We start from the raw sequence: 14261 nt of genomic DNA on the forward strand, positions 1-14261 counted from the left end.
GAAATAATTTAAAACTAGATGTATTACACAGAGTTAGGAGACCGACCATTTTTTTTTCACTTTGTGTCCATACAAACAAAACAAATCAGAAAGTTGGGAGGGAGAGAAAAAGCAAAACGCATAGCACATGGATTTCTACATGGCTGACTCTCTATGTACTTTGCATGCACAGTATTATTTAATCCGCATAACAACTGTATGAAACAGATACTCTGCTGATTTGTCACTTACCCCAAACTTCACAATTAGTAACTGACTTCAGGTCTAAGCCCTCTCCTTTTCATCACTGCAACGGACAAACCCACTTTCTACTAGCTGCGCAACTTTTGGACACCGGACTCACATTTTTGGCTGCTCATTTTCATCATTTATAAAGCAATGATGACAAGGATCGCTACTAAGGTATACTATCTGTATAAGCATGTCTCATGCTAATAAAGCTCCGTTTCTTAAAAATGCTCATATTCATTCTGTCTTTGAGAAACTGAGACAGAATATTAGATATTATTTATCTATTTTATTTTAAACATTTTACTTTATATTGGAGTAAGGCTTCCCTGACGGCTCAGACCATAAAGAATCTACCTGCAATGCAGGAGACCTGGGTGGGTTCAATCACTGATTGGAAAGATCCCCTGGAGAAGGGAAAGCCATTAGAGTATTCTTTCCTGGAGAATTCCATGGACAGAGGAGCCTGGCGGGCTACAGTCTACGGGGTCAGAGAGTTGGAGGCAACTGAGCCACTAACAGTCAATTAGCAATTTTTGATAATTTTAGGTGGACAGCAGAGGGACTCAGCCGTACACATCCATGTGTCCATTCTCTTCCAAACTCCCCTCCCATCCAGGCTGCCACACCCCACTGAGGAGAGTTCCCTGCGCTCTACAGGAGAGCCTTATTTGTTATCCATTTTAAATGCATGTGTACATACCAATCCCAAACTTCCTAACAATCCCTCCTTCACAACCTTCCCCACTGATAATCATGAGTTCATTCTCTAAGTCCGTGAGTCTGTTTCCGAGACAGAGAATTGAAGTACTGTATGCAAGGTTTAGATCCAGATTGTGATAAAGCCTGAATTTCAACCACCAGCTCCAGTTCCATTTTCCTTTCAGTCCACGGCCTGGCTATACATTTTGTGGCATTAACTAAGACAAGCGAAGGAAACTACCTAGTAAACTGTCTGGCACAGTTACACAGTATATAGCATGTTTTTGTCTTTCTAAGTAAACTCCTTTTTCTTGGAATATGATCAGCACAATGATTATATGTTCCATTTAGAAGAGTGAAAATTAGGACGGAAGAGAAACATCAATCTGGGGTAACTAAATCAAGGGAAAACCATCGTTGGGGTATGAATGTGAACTGTGATATGTCGCCTGCAGACTTTCAGCTGGCAGCTAAAGCTTCCTTCTTATAAGCATGCGCCACTTCAGTAAACTTCACTCTCAATTCTTTTGTTTTTGAAGAAAAACATTTCCAGCTAATAACACAATTACACTTAAGTATCAGAGCTCATTTTAGTATTATTGCATTTGTTAAATCTAACTGAGTCCAAATTACTTCCTCATTGCTAATAAGAGAAAGGGGAGAGGGAGGTGGAGCAGGGGAGGGGACCGTGAGGGGAAGAGATGGTTGTGAAGGTTAAAGGAAAAGAAAGACATATACACAGAGGGGCAGAGAGAAACACAGAGCGCTGTCAACGCTACATATAGCCTCAAGTCCAATAAATGTCAGTTAAATTCGCGGCCCATGGTTTCCATGGAAACCCTCTTAAGTTAAGAGTGGAACACAGACATTTTTTGGACTGCAATTCATAAGCTGTTTATTTAATTATGATGAAACATGAAACTGTAAGAGACAATACCATTATCATCCTCACAGTATTTAGAATTCAATGCATAAGTATGGCTAAATAAAAAAAGTTGTGTTTTTTTTAAAATCATTAGCTTCATATGAGTTGCACGCAAATAAAATGCACCTCCCTCGTTTTCCTGGGACTTCACACGTTATTTCCTGCAGGCGAACCCCAAATTAGCCAAATGATATTCGTTAAGAGGGAGTTCTTTGGAGGCCTCATGCCAATTACCCCCCTCCCCCATATCCAGCGAACAAAACCAAGGTCACAGCATATTTTCAATTAAACCCAGGATGGCACCAAAGTGCAGCACAGCTGGAAGAGCAAGCACATTATTACCCCATAGATCATTTGTGAGCAATGAATAGGTCTCTGGTGTTTTTCTGTTTTACAGGCATTTGAATATAAAAATAAAGAAAATAGCTTCAGATTAGTTTCTGCTTTCCAAAATAAACAACCACTTTGAGGGCATTATTCCTGGTGGTCTGGCAAATAATGACTGGAAGCCATGACTTTTCTGTCTCTGGTGATTGGAAGAGGTTTGCTGAGGCTTTGATTGGGCTGCAGGGAACCATACAATTGATGGACTCCCTCATATCTTCGTTCCTTCAGTGAACAAGCACCTGATGTCTACCTACTATGTGTCAGGCCCTGTGGCTGGAACAAGAGAAGCGAGAAGATTAAACTCAAGCTGCATTATGGATTTTTATGAAGGAAATACATTAGTTTTGTTGATAAATATTTGTAGAGGGTCAACTATGGCTCATAGGCATTAGACTAAGTAGATAAATAAACCCAGGATCCTGCTTTATAGGAGATTACCATATAATGAAGACAAAAAGACACATGATCCTAAGCCTTAAAGCAAGGAGGCAGTATTTCTGCCTCCTGCCTTCTGATCTTCTCTCTCTATTAGGTAGAAATACCATCCACAGATGCCGTGGGGCAGTAGAAAGTAAACGTGTTTATGTGAATGGCATCACTGGCTGGTGGAGGCTGGAGAGGGGAGGGGAAGGTTCAGGAATATTTCCAGAAGAGAACCACATTTCCAGCTCTGTCTATGCGCCATGGCCCTGAGATCATCTTTAGCCCATAAAATATAACTGAAAGGAGAGGCGCTCACGAGAAAAAGGAATCCCAAGGAGAGCCATCTCTGGTGTCAAGCTGGGACCATGAAGGCCATTTCTAAAGTGACAAAGAGAAATTTGCAAATATGACTCAGTGACTCTGTCTTTCCTACTGTCTTGAAGCCTGTTGTTGTTGTCTTTTTTCTTTTTTTCTTTGCAATTCAGTAGTGGTTTGCAGTAGCTAGGCTTCCCACAAGTTGTTCCTGCTGCAGCAAAGCCAGTCTTTGGCTGTTATTGGATTTGACAGTGTATAATGAGCCACTTCACATTAGCTGCTGCTGTAGTGTTCAGCATATTGTGGCAAAGATTTAGCATGAATCATCACCCACCTAGCTCTCCACTGTGGTCTCTATGCTGTAAACAGGCAGTGTGTTTGCCAATCTAAGAGGGGGAAAAAGCATCCATTAGAATAATTCAGCACATTTCTCGATCTGCTGTTCCCCCCATCACCACAGACAACACTGGTGACAATATTTATTAAATTGCCACTGTATTTTTACACTCTTCTGGGCATAAAGCCAGGGCAGCTATTTTAACCACTAGCCATTTTGAACAATGCATTGTTTAATGCCAATAAAAAAAAAAAAAAAACACACACATTTAGGGTTGGAAGATCTATTGTCTATACTTGGTTCTGACTTCTTAGATGTATGACCTGAAGCAAGTCACATTTTCTCTCTGATCCTCCATCCTGTTCAGAACCACCTCTTCAGATCAAATGAGATCATGTTTTTTGAAGATGGACAGGAAATAGTTAAAGAAATACTCTGAAATGTTAAAATCAAATGGGCTGTTAAGAGTTTGACATAGGCAACTGCTGCAAACTCTAACTGGGATATTTTCTACATCCCAAGCAAGAGAGATACTAACATTTCTTCCTCCTATACATCCTCATGTACCACTCACTACTCCTTTCCCAACACTCCTGTGACAAGGGTAGATCAAAAATTAGAATCAAAGATAGAGGGCCACACAGGATTGGAGCAAAGAAACACAAAGGATAGAGCTGGCATTTTGTGAAGTATAATGAAGTAAACTAAATGATTTCTAATGCCAACAAATTACAAAGCCTTCTAGCCCAAACTTCACCATGCAGTTGGTACAAACAGGAAACCACTAGCAAATGCAGATGGAAGCAACCCATGAAATTAGCAATCAAGACCAATCATGACACGAATATTGAAATCACCAAGAATTATATCAGGAGGAGGGCAGAAGAGAGCATCAGGGAGGCAGATGTTAAAATCATCAAGGAATAAAGAGGAGGGAAGACTGGGTTTGTGGTTGACTCCAACAAGGAGGCGTTAGCAGGTGTTCGGTCTGATGGTATAAGCTTCAAAGCTGGGCATTTTCCTGTGTTAGAGAGTTTTGTTTGGAACAGATAATGTGAGTGAAAGGGCTTCTCAAACTTCTCAAATAGTATTTTTACTGTGTAAGTAAAATTGAATATGACTAACATCTATTTCAGAGATGATATTTGGATTTTATATCATTGGTTTTGAAAAACATGTAATGGCAACCCACTCCAGTGTTCTTGCCTGGAGAATCCCAGGGACGGGGGAGCCTGGTGGGCTGCGTCTATGGGGTCTCACAGAGTCGGACATGACTGAAGCGATTTAGCAGCAGCAGCAGCAGCAACTAAGACTTACAGGAAGTTTCCCTAAATCCCATGGTTTCAAGAACCATTAACAACCCTTCAATAGGAAATATGAAATTTGAGTTAGAAGGTAACATGCCTGGTATTTATAATAATGTGAGAGTAAGGCAGTGGGTAGGGATGAGTGTGTGTAGAGAGGGAAATAAAGAGTTGGGAGTGGAAGCTGCGCTTATTACTAAATCCAGTGGCTGACTGTCAGTTTTCGGCTAGGTAAAAATTAGCAACATTTGACATAAGTGACTCTTCTGTCCTTCCTGAAACACTCTCTGCACTTGACTCCTAGGAAACTGCTCTCTCTCTCTCCCAACTCTTTGTTTACTCTGCCTAACTCCATCGCTAGATCTGGGGCTTCTAAACGCTGGAGTGTGTACCAGGGCTCAGGTAGTGGGCCTCTCCTTTGTCTAAGTGATTCTCTACGGTGAGTTTAGAAATCATCTACAAACTGAACACTGCCAAACATTTATCTCCAGCTGGCAATGCAGGCTTGTAGTACATGTATATAACTGCTAATGCAAGACTTCCACTTGAAGGTAGCGAAAATCAACCTGTCCAAAAACAAAACTCTTGATTCCAATTCAACCTCCATCCTTGACAAAGACTTTTCTGACAGCAACTCCATTCACTCATTCCTTCAAAAAAAAAATTTAACCTCTTACCCGTGCCAAACAATGGTTCCAGGGACCATCCTTGTAAGAGTCCAGGACAAAGTCCGCTTGATACTTTATTTTTTGGTCTTTTTACCAATTTTGCATCCTTTTATTTCTATATCGTTTTACCTTTACTGTCTATTACCTATACAATGGAAATTCTGGTTATCAAGAGCCTTGGCACTTCTCACCTCCACTGCTACATATTCAGTTCAGTTCAGTTCAGTTCAGTTCAGTCGCTCAGTCGTGTCCGACTCTTTGCGACCCCATGAACCACAGCACGCCAGGCCTCCCTGTCCATCACCAACTCGCGGAGTTTACTCAAACACATGCCCATCGAGTCGGTGATGCTATCCAGGCATCTCATCCTCTGTTGTCCCCTTCAGCTCCTGCCCCCAATCCCTCCCAGCATCAGGGTCTTTTCCAATGAGTCAACTCTTTGCATCAGGTGGCCAAAGTATTGGAGATTCAGCTTCAACATCAGTCCTTCCAATGAACACCCAGGACTGATCTCCTTTAGGATGGACTGGTTGGATCTCCTTGCAGTCCAAGGGACTCTCAAGAGTCTTCTCCAACACCACAGCTCAAAAGCATCAATTTTTCGGCGCTCAGCTTTCTTCACAGTCCAACTCTCACATCCATATATGACCACTGGAAAAACCATAGCCTTGACCAGACGGACCTTTGTTGACAAAGTAATATCTCTGCTTTTTAATATGCTATCTAGATTGCTCATAACTTTCCTTCCAAGGAGTAAGCGTCTTTTAATTTCATGGCTGCAGTCACCATCTGCAGTGATTTTGGAGCCCAAAAAAATAGTCTGACACTGTTTCCACTGTCTCCCCATCTATTTCCCATGAGGTGATGGGACCAGATGCCATGATCTTAGTTTTCTGAATGTTAAGCTTCAAGCCAACTTTTTCACTCTCCTCTTCCACTTTCATCAAGAGGCTTTTTAGTTCCTCTTCACTTTCTGCCATAAGGATGGTGTCATCTGCATATCTGAGGTTATTGATATTTCTCCTGGCAATCTTGATTCTAGCTTGTGCTTCCTCCAGCCCAGCGTTTCTCATGATGTACTCTGCATATAAGTTAAATAAGCAGGGTGACAATATACAGCCTTGACGTACTCCTTTACCTAATTGGAACCAGTCTGTTGTTCCATGTCCAGTTCTAACTGTTGCTTCCTGACCTGCATACAGGTTTCTCAAGAGACAGGTCAGGTGGTCTGGTATTCCCATCTCTTTCATGTTAGTCCATTATAATTGGATGATTTCAACAACCTGTTTCAATATTTGGTATCTTTGCTTCTGTTCTTGCCCCTCTTCAGTCTTTTGTCCACACTGTAGAGGGATCCTATCAAAATGAAAGTCAGGTCACATTCGGTCTTCTGCTCAGTACTCAGTGGCTTCTGATGTGACTCAAAATAATATTACAGGGCTTCCAGTGGGCTAGGAGGCCATTTAGAGTTTTCTTCTGCATCTCTCCTTCTTTAATTCTATCTTGCTACCACTATCACTTTATTCATTTCACTCTGGACACACAGCTTCCTTTTTTTGCTGTTGTTGTTGTTAGGTCATGCCCGATGCCCCATGGGCTGTAGCCCACTCCCAGGCTATTCTGTCCATGGGATTTCCCAGGCAAGAATACTGGAGTGGGTTGTCATTTCCTTCTCCCAGGGAAACTCCTGACCCAGAGATCAAACCCATGTCTCCTGCATTGGATTCTTTACCACTAAGCCGTCTGGGAAGCCCACAGCTTCCTTGCTGCTCCTCCAATATACCAAGAACACTTCTTTCTCGGGAACCTTACACTTTCTCTTCCTTCTGCCTGGAATGATCTTCACTCAGACAAACCTGAAGCTGTGCATACACATGATACCGGTGGTTCCACCTTTCATCCAGATACTTTTATGTCTTGCTTCTCTGCTTCCTCCAGGTCACCTGATCAGACAGGCCTCCTTTCCTTGAAGATGCTACCTACAGTGTAACTGCCCCTTTCCCCACCTTTCTTTATCCTTGCATTTTTCTTTATTTCTCTTCATAGCATTTTTCACAACCAGAGAAAATACACATGTAGGTATGTATTTATCTGTATGTATGTTATTTACTTTCTGTCTCCTCCAACAATCTGAGGACACAGAGTTTGTATGATTTGTTTATTGATGGAGCCCCATAATAGTCTTATTTTATATAGATGAGGAAACTAAAGCTTCAGAAAAGATGAATGCCTCTCAAGTACTTTTCTGGAGAAAAAAGGGAATTATCAAGCAAGAAGGAGAGGACAAAGATGGAAATGATGATGAATTCTAAACCAGGGCACGTGATAGGTGACAGAAGTTAAGTTGATCAATTCTGTCATTAGATATAATAATTTTGTAACTTGGGCAAATCCCATAGTCTTCCAAGACTTTAGTTTCCTCATTTGTAAAGTGAGGGTGATAATACTACCAATAAACTCGGAAGGTTTTTTTTGGGGGGGCGGGCAGGCCTCACCCAGTGGCTGGTGGGACCTTAGTCCCCCAAGCATCAATCAAACCTGCACCCCGCTGCAATGGAAGACAGAGTCTTAACCACTGGACAGCCAGAGAGATCCCTCAGAAGGTTGTTCTGAATACGAAATGAGGTGCTGACCATAAACTACTAAACCTGGAAAACCATAAGCTCTCAGACAATAGGAATGATTGTTAATATTATCTCAGAGGTTTTCACTCATTATTTATTAAGCACTGCTTTAAATACTTGCATGCTGAGTTACTTTGGTCATGTCCGACTCTCTGTGACCCTGTGGACTGTAACTCTCCAGGCTCCTCTGTCCTTGGAATTCTCCAGGCAAGAACACTGGAATGGGTTGCCATGCCCTCCTCCAGGGAGTCTTCCCCACCCAGGGATCAAACCTACATCTCTGATGTCTCCTGCATTGGCAGGCAGCTTCTTTACCACTAGCGCTACCTATAAACACTTGGAGAGTGGCTACAAATTTACCCACTTTTATGAAATTATTATCTGGTGTTGAATGTGGTGCACATCCCCAAATATGTGATCATGCCCGAACATGGAAAATAGAAATCAAGATGGTAAACCATTGACTTTTTACATATCACCATGGAAACAAGATTGGAAATAAGAAAGATGGTGATAAGAATGGTAACTTTTGTTCCTATTATTCATCACAGATTAGAACATTTCCTCACATACATTAACATATCAGACCTTCATAATTATGGAAAGTATGCAGAAGTGATTACACTTTGTTTTTCATTTTTCAGATGAGATGTTAAAGTTTAAGGAAGTTAAATAATGTTATCAAGTTTCTAAAGCTAACATATAATAGCTATTAATACAGGAAGTTAAATCTTTGGAGCCCTAGACTAGTGCTCTGCCCAATATATGTTTTTAACATGAATATATTAAGGGAGGGAAGAAGCTACATATGCTGTGAGTTCTTCCAATATTCTCAAAATTTGTAGGAAACTGCTTTTTTTGTTCCTTGAACAGATTTCACTATTACTTCCATATGAGGAAAATGAAAAGAACATTTATTGAGCAATTATCAACTATTGTGTTAGTCATCCACATTGTACTTACATATCTTTCTGCATCATTAGACTACATGTCCTATTGCGACAGGCACTATATTCCATTTTATGTGCATGCATAGCCCAGTTACTGCCACATAGTATGCATTCAATAAGTACTTCCTAAATAAGTGGATGAAACAGCTTATTTGGTTATATACAGAAAGAAACAGTGGTGAAAGTACATCCTGAATCTAAATCACTTAATCAATCAGTACAATTAGAGCAAACCTCAAAAAGTTGCTATTTCCTCATCAAAACCTGTTGACGTCAACGATTTTATATAGTCCAAGCTAATATTGACAGTTTCCTAAGATGAACAATGATTTTGGAAATAGTCAGTTTCCCAATCAAATTTCTGAAATTTATGGAAATCCTGTTCAGTTTACTTCTCATTGTAAAAACGTTTATGTACCAAAAAAAGAGCCAATGTTTTGATTTCGGTGGAAAGTTTTCTAGCTTAAAACATTCAATTTGTGAATGGGTAATTAAAATAAAACCAGAATAAGCACATTCAGTACTGAGATATAAAGAGGTCATGTCTATTGATTACCCATATCAGGTCCACAAGCATAGTGCAGAAAAGTTAACCACTTTCTCTGCCATAACCTTAAATCCAATGGTACAGACATTGGTGTATCAAGGTATTCATGCTATTTTCTCTTAATATAGCTGCTCAAATATTATGACTTCTCACAGTTCTATTGTGACTTCCTCCCTTGTTATTTGACTTTCCCAGGGAGAGAATTAACGATTTGCTCATCATTTTTTCCCCATAGTATTCTCTTCATTATACCACCTGTAACCTTGGGAAAATCAAGACCATCTTCTATTAACTAGTACATGGCCACTACAAAACACTGTTCTGGGCATGCACAGGAGATAACTCTTACTCAGAATGAAGTACCTGAAGGTTATACATGGATGCATATATATTTATGCTACATAAATATTCTTTTGGCATCTAGTGGTATCCTCATTTCACTTTGGAGATCAAGATGTGGGGGAGTAGAAAATGGTACATACTAAGTGTCCTTGATTTTCAAATCACAGCCTTCTGCTCTAACTGATCTAAATTCCTGGTCGGAAAGGACACAGGATAGTTGTGGTCTGCGTAAATGTGGCATTTATCTTCATGAGTGCAGTAATGAAGAATGGACCAGGATTGGTACAGTCACGAGTGACTTATCCCATTTCCCCTCACAAATGAAGATAAATGGCACAAAACATCAGTCCCCATGCATTCTATATATTTCCCCACATTTATGCCTACAGATGCAAACATAGAGAAGGTCTTTTCAAAACCTGAGTTTTTTAAATTTTATTTTTAAAATATGCAGCTAACAAGAACAATGGAGAACTTGTGGGAAAGTCATAGGGGATGAAAAATGCTGAACTCACTTCTATGGGATAAGTTATGCCCCTGAAGGGGTCACCTCAACAGACTTTATCTCTGGAAGCTCTACAATGACTATAAGCCTCAAAATAGGATTTCCATGGGTCTCTGAATGCTGTCATTAAGATAATGCTATGAGAAAGTCACAAAGGCCCCCCCCCCCCCCAAAGAATACTGCACTAGAGTACTCACCAACCTGCAGAAAATTCACAAGGATGTTGGTTCCAACAGAGTGACTTCCAAGACCTCCTGTATGTATAACAGACAGTGATACTGGTTTACTTTATTCTCATAGGACATTCATTATCCTCAGAAGGTATGCATTCCTTAATTTCTGAATTGGACTAGGATATCCTCATTGAGCTTTTTAACTGCTGGTAAGATGGACAGGGTACAGAAGGCTGAATAATGGCATCATCCCAGATCTTCTCTGTGCCTAACCCCATAGCCAGATAATGTGGGGATTTAGTGTGAGCCCTGCCCTATGGAGTAAGGAGTTTTCTACATAACCATGCTGTAGCACCATTGAGAGCATATTGGATCATTTTAAGTTCTTGCATTCAAATGTAAGCATATATTAAAGGAAATTTAAACCTAATCTGAATCTCTCCCTGTTAGAAAGAATCTAGTTCCCTAGAGTTGGTTCACTAGAAAATTATTATTCCCAACTAATCAGAAGGCCAAGTCTCTTCTCTGCCAAAGCAGTTGGGAGTGGTAGTTTTACCTCTGGTTATCCATATCTAACTTATTTCCAATGTTGTTAGTCTTTAGGACCATTTAATGGTAGGTGGTGGACCTCCACCAATAGGCAGAACAGATCCAAGCCATCTTCTCCAGTCTAATTCTCGTACTTGGCCTGATTACATCATTTTTTCAAATTCATCTCTGATCCTATGCTCCAGAAGATTACACTCTATTCTCGAATTACTTTGGGAAATGTTACCAATTTTATCCCAAGTCCATTCCTCCATATTTATTTGCAACATCTTACAGGGACTCTTGTCTTTGTTATTATAAAATATTCAAGAACTGAGGCCCTCAGTGACTAAGGGCCTGGCTTGATCTTTAAATTTCTATATACTCCAAATTACCAACTTAATCCCTCCAGTACTGATAGGCTTTCTGTTAGTTATCTCATTCAACATTAATTGAATGCTTCCTAAATACCAGGGATGATTCTAGACACTTAAGGATTCTGCAGTGAGTCAGAAAGTGACAAAAATCTCACTTCACAGAGCTTGCTTTTGAGGGTTTAGACAGATAATATAAGCAAACCAGAAAAGATCAGATAAAGATGAGTATTGAGATGAAAATATAAGAGTGATGAGTCAGGGAATAACTGATAGGAAATATTACATAGATTTGGTCTAGGAAGACCCCTCTGAAAAAGAGACATTAAGCTTTAAGAATGACAAGAAAGAACTCAGACATAAAAACATATATATAGGAGAAAAATATTCCAGGCAAAGAGAACAGCTAACATAAATTCTCCAAGTTTGAGGAAGTGCTATAGTCTAAATGTTTGTGTCTACCCCTCACCCAAATTCACGTGTTAAATCCTAATAACCAATATGATGATATTAGGACATGGCACCTTTGGGAGGTGATTAGGCCACAAGGATGGGGCCTTCATGAACGGGATTAGTGCCCTTATAAAAGAGGCTCCAGGGAGATCCCTAGCCCTTTATTGCATCTGAGGATACAATGAGGAGTCTGAAACTAGGAAGAGGGCCTTTACCTGACCACACTGGAAAACCATCCCTGTCTCTGACTTCTGGTCTCCAGAAGTATGAGAAATAAGTTCTGATGCTTATAAGATATCCAATCTGTGGTATTTTGTTATAGCAGTCCAAAGAGACAAGACAAGAAGCATGTTATACTTAAAACATAATAAAGGGAAATATAGGCTAGTCTAGTAGGAATAAAGTGAGAAAGCAGAAGAGTAGGAGATGTGAATGAGGAGTATAATAGTTTCCTTTGGTTTCCATAATAATTATCACAAAAATGATGGCATAAAACAATGGAAATTGATTATTTCCCAGCAAGTGAGTTCAGAAGTCTGAAATTATAAATCAGCAGGATTCTCCTAAAACTTTAGGGGAGAATTGTTCTTTGCCTCTCCCAGCTCTGGTGGCTCCAGACATTCCTTGGTCTATGGCTACGCAACTCCAACCACTGCCTCAGTCTTCACAGGACCTGCTTGTCTTCTCCATGTGTCTCTTGTACAAGTATCTCTTATAAAGACACTGGTCATTGTATTTAGGCCCACCTGGATAGTCCAGGATGATCTCATTGCAAGATACTCAAATTACATATGCAAAGATCATTTTTTTCGAATAAGGTCACATCTGCAGGTTCTGAGGCTTAAGATGTGAGCACATCTTTTAGGGAGCCAACATTCATTTCATTATAGAATATTAGGACTGGGAAAGAGTCCACCTCCAATGCAGGAGACCCCAGATCCCAACCCAATTCCTGGGTTGGGAAGATCCCCTGGAGAAGGGATAGGCTACTCAATCCAGTATTCTTGGGCTTCCTTGGTGACTCAGATGGTAAAGAATCCACCTGCAATATGGAAGACCTGGATTCAATCCCTGGGTTGGGGAGATCACCCTGGAGAAGGGAATGGCTACCCACTCCAGTATTCTTGCCTGGAGAAGTCCGTGGACAGAGGAGCCTGGTAATCTACAGTCCATGGGATCACAAAGAGTAAGACACAACTGAGCAATTAACACTTTCACTTGGTAAGCCTGGTAGGTCAAGGAAAGCAATTTCTTTGTATACTCTATGCAGTGGTAAGCTCTTGCAAAGTTCCACATCGGAAAATAATACAGCCTTATTTGACTTTTAAACTATCACACTTCTAGCATGAGAACAGATTGAAGTCACAAGTAGTAAGTCAGTAGTACATGTGAGAGATGGCTTGCGGTAGCAGAATAGAGAGAATTAGATAATTAAGGGTTTTTCCTGGAAGGTAATGTCAAGAATATTTGTCTAGGGATATGGGGATGACAGGAAAAGAAACCAAAAATTTGCCTTCTGCCACCTTCCAATGTAGCAGTCCAAATAGCAGCTGTTCTGATCTCCCCACCACCATGCTCCACAGGCTTGCAAGAGCGTTTGTGTCAAGAAAGCACTTCACTTCCCTAGCTATTCTTAGACCTTTGAACATATTATCATCTTTGCTAGTCTGGCCCTTGTCCTAGTCCTTATGGCTGGTTGGGCCTCATCTCATTTTACTTCAAGCATCTGTCCTGCCCAGTGACCAGTCTTGCTTTATTTATTTATGTGTTTATTTATATATGTATTTTATTTATTTATTTAGACCAATCTTGTGTCAAAACAAGACTGTTCCAGTTCTTTCCCGCTCGAATTCAATTCCCTGGGCATCCAAGAAGAACTTTGGTGATTTGATTATAACCCTAAAATAGTATACCATTCAGGTTATGTCCAAGAATGTCAGAGATTCTGCATTTTCTTCAGGTTAAGCTGGCACTCTGGGTACAAGTCTAACAAAGTTTCAGAACCTAACTACAACAGTTACCACCTCATGTATTCTGTCACATGCATGCATTCCATACTTAAACTTCTACAGAACTATAGTTTCCAGATTATCTTTTCACTTTGAAGACCTCTTCTGAATACACAAAGAAACTGGCTTAATCAAAATAATACCCACTTTTATGGTAATGTCCTTTGAAGAAAGGATAATTTCAATCAAGTAGGACATCTCCCTAGTTAGGTTGAAGTTCTGATAGATGACTGAAATGTAGGGTATCTGAGTAGTTCAATGAAGACAGAGAAAGGAGATGGCAATGTGCTGTGGTTCATAAAGTGAAGTCCCTGGATAAAGACCACATTTTTACATTGAGTGAGGCATGTGATGGAATGTAGATAGAAGCCTAGACTATTCTCTTGGATTCTGGGGGAGAAACAAAGAAACATGAAATCCTTGTCCTTATTCTGTATATGTAGCTGTTCCAATATAAGCTGTTCCTA

At 40.3% G+C, this 14261-nt stretch overlaps 1 protein-coding gene across 4 annotated transcripts in view; it reads right to left on the reverse strand.

Annotated features, from left to right (window-relative positions):
- LRRC4C (leucine rich repeat containing 4C) overlaps nucleotides 1-14261 on the reverse strand; it is a 1337050-nt gene that overhangs the window by 25909 nt on the left and 1296880 nt on the right. For 2 of the 4 annotated variants that reach the window (XM_043909655.1, XM_043909671.1), the window contains one exon: nucleotides 10455-10511. The exons of the other annotated variants lie outside the window; for them this stretch is intronic. The gene's annotated coding sequence lies outside the window, so the exon portion shown is untranslated. The remainder of the gene's footprint in view (nucleotides 1-10454; nucleotides 10512-14261) is intronic. 4 annotated transcript variants of the gene reach the window in all.

The sequence above is a fragment of the Cervus elaphus genome, chromosome 1, assembly GCF_910594005.1.
Source record: "Cervus elaphus chromosome 1, mCerEla1.1, whole genome shotgun sequence".
In the NCBI taxonomy this organism is placed as follows: Eukaryota; Metazoa; Chordata; class Mammalia; order Artiodactyla; family Cervidae; genus Cervus; species Cervus elaphus.